Genomic DNA, 6046 nt, shown 5'->3' with positions numbered 1-6046 from the left:
CCTCCTAAGTGCTGGGATTAAAGGCGTGTGCCACCTCTGCCCGGCTAAGAAAAGTTTAAAGGGAAAAGTAGTAGATCACTCTTTTAACCCCAAGGAGGCCCTGAGATTTTACACAGCAGAACATAGACCATCTTGGGCCTGGAGGCACAGGCAGGATGGTGGGACCCCATGGTGTGTGGCACATGGCAGGGGGAGGAGGGTCTGGGCTCAGAGGCAAGAGGGACCCAGGCAGGTATAATGCTCTTGCAGGTGTGCCAACTCCCTTAAAGAGAGAGAGACAGAGGAGAGAAAGAGAGAGAGGAGAGAGAGAAAAAAAGAAAGAGAGGGGAGAGAGAGCGTAGGCAGGATCCAGAGAGCACCATGTAGCCTGAAAGCTAGGGAGATCTGTCTTCAAGAAAAGGGGGAGGATAGGCTAGGTGTGGTGACACAAGCCTTTAGAGGCAGGAGGATCTCTGTGAGGCCAGCCTGGTCTACAGAGTGAGTTTCAGGACAGCCAGGGCTACATAGAGAAACAAAGACAAAACAAAACAAATTAAAAAAGACAGACTGAGCCGGGCCCAGACCCAAGCCCACAGCAGTTCCCAGAGCTAGACCATCAGGACCCCTCCCTCTGACTCCCACTGGAGCCCAGGGCCGCCCTTCACCCACAGCTAAGGTCCCGTGGCTGCACCCACTCCTGTGTGAAGAAAATGGATTTCTTTGGGGTTTGTGACCAATCAAGAAAACACCATGGTGTGGCACATAGTGGGGGACATGAAGGGAGAGGAGGCAGGACTCTGAGCCCTCTTAACTCATTGTCAAAGGAGGTCTTTAAAACCTGAAGCAGTGGCGCCTGCTTTTAACCCCAGCCTTCCGGAGACTGAGGCAGGAAGATCAGGACTTCAAGATCATTCTTCCGTACTGTACTGGCTGGTTTTGTGTCAACTTGACACAAGCTAGAGTCATCAGAGAGGAAGGAGCCCCAGTTGATAAAATGCCTCCATGAGATCCAGCTGTGAGACATTAGTGATCAGTGGGAGAGGGCCCAGCCCAGAGATCTACTTATTTTATGCATGTGAGTACATGGAAGCTGTCTTCAGACACACCAGAAGAGGGCTTCAGATCTCATTACAGATGGTTTGTGAGCCACCATGTGGTTGCTGGGATTTGAACTCAGGACCTCTGGAAGAGCAGTCAGTGCTCTTAACCACTGAGCCATTTCCCTAGCCCCAAATAAATCTTTTTCAAAAAGATTTTAAAAAGTCATCCATGCATACATTGGAGTAGTACTCAGCCATGAATGGGATCAAGGCTTGGAGCAGAGGGGCCTTGGGGACATTTGCTCCCTGAGAGACCCAAACACAAAGGACACAGTGTGGACTCCATGACAGGAAATACTGAGAACAGGCAACCCCAAACAAGAAGTGGATCTGTGAGCTAGGGACTGAGACCGGACAGGATGGCAGCTGTCAGGGCGGGGCTTTATGGGTGGCTGGTTACTCTGGAAGGAGAAAGACGCTGTACCTCATGCCAGCATTTCACATTTTGAAAGTCTTAACTTCATGTTCCATTACTTTCATCTCATTATAACACAGGCTTGTGTGTGTGCAAGTGTGCCCATTTCAGGGAGGTGGGCAACAATCCGGACCCCCCTTCTGCCCCTGTATGTGTTCAGGTCAGGGAGATCCACTCAAACGCAGCTTTCTTGCTGTTTGCCCAAACCACCTTCCCTGGCACTACCCCGGCTGCACAGGCCTGTGCACAGGCTGACAGTGTCTCTCCCTGCATGGAACCTTCCATGGGTGCTGGGCAAAGAAGTAATAGGAAGATGGCGCCAGGCTCCTGGAGCAGACTCAGAGCAAATGACAAGGGGGGGGGGGCGGGCTGCTTGTGTAAAACGCACAACTGCTGTGTTTAAGGGCTTCCTGGGGTCCACGTGGTCTTTGTAAGTGTGACCCCGGTCAGAACTCAATCTGGGTCCCTGGATGGAATTATTAGTACAGTGGTGACGTGTGTCCTTAGGAAAAGAGGCTCTGCAGAGACCTGAAGGCCCCTGTCGGACTGAGTGAGCCAGGGGGCTGTGGAGGCTACCAGCCAAGGAAGGCTAGCAACCATGAGGAGCAGCAGAAGCAAGAGGAACACCCTCCAAGGCCCACACTTTGAAGTACCCCAATACCCACACTCCAAGGTCTGGAGCAGCCTGTCAGTCCCACCAGCACCTTCGCTTCTCATTTCTGACCCCCAAACTCTGCTTGGTTTGAGGGGGCTTAGCAAGGGCCGGTTAGCAGCTCATGGCTACAGAGTGGTCTGGAAGTAAGAGCGCCATTGTGGGCTCAATGAGGCCTGTGGGGCTCCCTCTCCAACCTCCCAAGACGGTGCAGAAAACATGGAAAACACCGGCAGAGGTTCATCTGGCAACCCGGGGAAAACTTCCTGACTTAAAACACATACAGCTCAAGTCGGAGGAATCCAGAGAAATAGACTGGGGAAGGAGGGATGGAAAGGTAGGGTGGAAGGAGAGCAGGAGAAGGCTCCGGAGGTGGGGGGCCACCCCGCTGTCCCTGCTCTCCAGACTTCTCCGGTCCCTGTCCGTTGTAGCCTCCTCTGAAAAGGACGCCTTCCCACTCCCCTTGCCCGCGATCGTGCTCCCAGCTGGGGCGGCGGGATTCGAACCGACGCCCCCGGGGGCTGCGGAGGAGGAGGCTCCCTCGGCGCCCGCCGATGGGTCGTTATCCTGGGGCCGCGCAGGCGATCGATGGCCCGCGGGCGCCAAGCTCCCGTGCACCCGATTGCGCATGCTCTGCATCGACCGCGCCCCGCAGCCCCGCCGGCCCCGCCCCTCTGTCCTCGGGTTGCTAGGCAACTGCTGTGTGCGCGCTCCCATTGGCCGGCTCTTCGGGCGCGGTCAGCCGGTCAGCGCGGCTCGGGGCCTGGCTCCGGGCGCGGGTCGATGCCGCCGTCCTCTGACCTTCCCGGGGCGCGCGGCGGGGACGGCGGCAGAGGAGCTATATTGACCCGTTTCTTATCTCGGGGATGCAGAGCGGAGGGGGGGGCTGCCTGGGCAGGTCGGGGCGGCAAACCCGGAAAACCGAGAGCGGGACAGTGCTGCGGTGACCAGATACCCCGGAGGCGGGAGGGGAAGGAGGACGGGGAGGATCCCCGGAGGCCACTTGAGTGAAACCCTCGGTGCTTAAAGGCTTCAGACTCGATCGTCATTTCCCTGGGGTTCAGATCTTCTTTGCAGATGTGACCCCCCACCCCGGCAGGATGAGGTCAGAGTGCACGGGAGCGGGGCCAAAGTCTGTGCCTGGTTCTCAGGGCATCTGTGCCACATTAGACCCCTTATCCAGCAGCAAGGGGACCCACAGCCTCTGGCTGTGCACAGAGATAACTATTTAAATTTAAATTTAAATTATTTAAGTTAAATTGCACTGTGTGCATTTCGAGAATTATATTTGTTTATGTGCATGGAGACCAGAGGACAATTTATGTCAGTCAGATCTCTCCTTCCACTCTGTGGCTTCTGGGAATCGAACTCAGGTTGCCTGCTTGTTGCAGAGCCTCTCTACCCACTGTGCCATATTGTGGGTCAATGTTGATAATCCCAGCCCTCTGTTGCTGAGGCAGGAGGACCAAGTGTTCTAAGCCAGCCTGGACTATAGAGGGAAAGCCTTTCTCAAAACAGAAAAACGAAACAACCCACTAGTTGATGTGTTGCGGTAGAGGACTCTCCTAACATGTAAAATAAAACAGAAATGTGTGCTAGCGTAGGCAGCAGGTATACTAAGATTGGAACGATACAGAGATTAGCATGGTCCCTGCGCAAGGATGACGTGCAAATATGAGAGGCATTCCATATTTAAAAAACAAAACAGAACAGAAATGCAGTTTGGGGCTAGGAGCTTAGTGTGTAAAGCAGGCCACACTCCTAGTCGGCCAAGAAGTTCTGATTTCATCTCCAGAACCGAAATAATACAACAAAGTGTAATACAGGACCATCGAAAGCTAGGCCAGGCACGATAGTACACACACTTAGTCCCAGAACTCAGGAGGAAGAGGCCAGCCAATCTCTGTGAGTTCAACTCTACAGAGTGAGCTTCAGGACAGCCAAGGCTGCATAGTAAGACCCTGCCTCAATCAATCAACCAATCAATGAAATTAAAGAGATAGATAAATCAAAATCCAGAGCCAAGCATGGTTTCATCCACCTGATATCTCCCCTACTCCTGAAGCTGAAGCAAGAGAATTTCACTTCAAGTCTAGCCTGGGCTATAGAGGAAGTTCAAGGTCAGCATGGACCATTTAGTAAAATCCTGTATCCGCATAGGAAACGGGGGCCAATGCATGATGCCACCAAGTCTGGCGACCTGAATTCCACCTCAGGACCACACTGGTGGCCAGACAGGGCTAACTCCAACAGTGGTTTTGGCATATGTCTCTCCACACAATAAATATAACTGTAATAAAAATTATTTTTAGGGGTCTAGAGAGATGGCTCAACGGTTAAGAGGACTGACTGCTCTTCCAGATGTCCTGAGTTCAATTCCCAGAAAGCAAACGGTGGCTCATAACCATCTGTAATGGGATCCGATGCCCTCTTCTGGTGTGCCTGAAGATAGCTACAGTGTACTCATACACATAAGAGAAATAAATAATTTTTTTAAGATTTATTTATTTCTCTTATGTGTATGAGTACACTGTAGCTGTACAGATGGCCATGAGCCATCATGTGGCTGCTGGGAACTGAACTCAGGATGGCCCCACTCCCTCTGACCCTGCTTGCTCCAGTGTAATTCACTGCAGCTGTCTTCAGACACACCAGAAGAGGGCGTCAGATCTCATTACGGGTGGTTGTGAGCCACCATGTGGTTGCTGGGATCCAAACTCAGGACCTTCTGAAGAGTAGTCAGTGCTCTTACCTACTGAGCCATCTCGCCAGCCCCCAATAAATAATTCTTTAAAAAATGATTTTTAAGTAAATGAGGGCTTGGTGTGACTGAATGGTGAGGTAGTAAACTCACTCCTATGGAGGGCCTGGCGATAAGGAGCCTACTAAGACTAGTTCAGTCTAGTTCTTGAAGGACACCCTTGAGAACCTGTGTTCCCACTGATGGCCAGGTGTAGTGTTTGTTTCAGCCTAAACCTGTGAGCAGGAAGGGGGCCACCAATCTAGGACAAGCTCCAAGCTCAGGAGGATCCTGTCTCAAAAAAAAAAAACAAAACAAAACAAAAAAAACCATGGTATAATAATTATAGATTGAATGAGAAAGACAACTAACTGAGTTCCATACAGAGACTACACACACACTCATGCACACACACACTCACACAAACACAGAGACATTTCATACACACACACAGAGACACATACACAAACACACCTAGACATCACACAGACACATACATACACAAACACAAACATACCACATCACACAAACATACACATAAACACACATATATACACACACAAACACATCACACACACATACACACACCACACTTAAATCATCTCCATGGGTCTCACACTTTTCCCCAAGACTCCACAAGATTAACAAACAAGCAGCTTTGACTCAGGCTACCTAACTGCCTTTAAAGACACAAGAGAGAAGAAAAGTGATGGTGGCAAGATGGCCCAGTGGTAAGAAAGCTTCATGCCAAGCCTGGTGACCTGTGTTTGATTCCCGGGACTCACATGGTAATAGAGAGCTGACACTCTACATGCACATACAAAGTAAATAAATGAAAATAAAAGAAAAGGAAGCAGTCTGTGAGAGCTTGTCTGTCTGTGGGAGCCTGTCTGTCTGTGGGAGTCTGTCTGTGGGAGGAGCCTGTCTGTCTGTCTGTCTGTAGGAGCCTGTGTGCATGTCTGTGGGAGCCTGTCTGTGGGAGCCTGTCTGTCTGTGGGAGCCTGTCTGTCTGTCTGTCTGTGGGAGCCTGTCTGTCTGTGGAAGTCTGTCTGTCTGTCTGTCTGTCTGTGGGAGCCTGTCTGTCTGTCTGTGGGAGCCTGTCTGTCTGTCTGTGGGAGCCTGTCTGTCTGTGGGAGCCTGTCTGTCTGTGGGAGCCTGTC

The 6046-nt window shown here is 51.5% G+C and overlaps 1 non-coding gene across 1 annotated transcript; it reads left to right on the top strand.

Moving 5' to 3' along the window:
• Nucleotides 1-3738: 3738 nt before the first annotated feature.
• Nucleotides 3739-3842, top strand: LOC116076665. Its single transcript, XR_004113062.1, has one exon. It is a non-coding gene; the product is annotated as a U6 spliceosomal RNA (small nuclear RNA).
• The last annotated feature ends 2204 nt before the right edge of the window (nt 3843-6046 follow it).

Source organism: Mastomys coucha, unplaced genomic scaffold (assembly GCF_008632895.1).
Source record: "Mastomys coucha isolate ucsf_1 unplaced genomic scaffold, UCSF_Mcou_1 pScaffold4, whole genome shotgun sequence".
NCBI classification, from domain to species: domain Eukaryota; kingdom Metazoa; phylum Chordata; class Mammalia; order Rodentia; family Muridae; genus Mastomys; species Mastomys coucha.
Note: the sequence above shows the minus strand (reverse complement) of the source record. Positions and strands in the feature narration are given on the sequence as shown.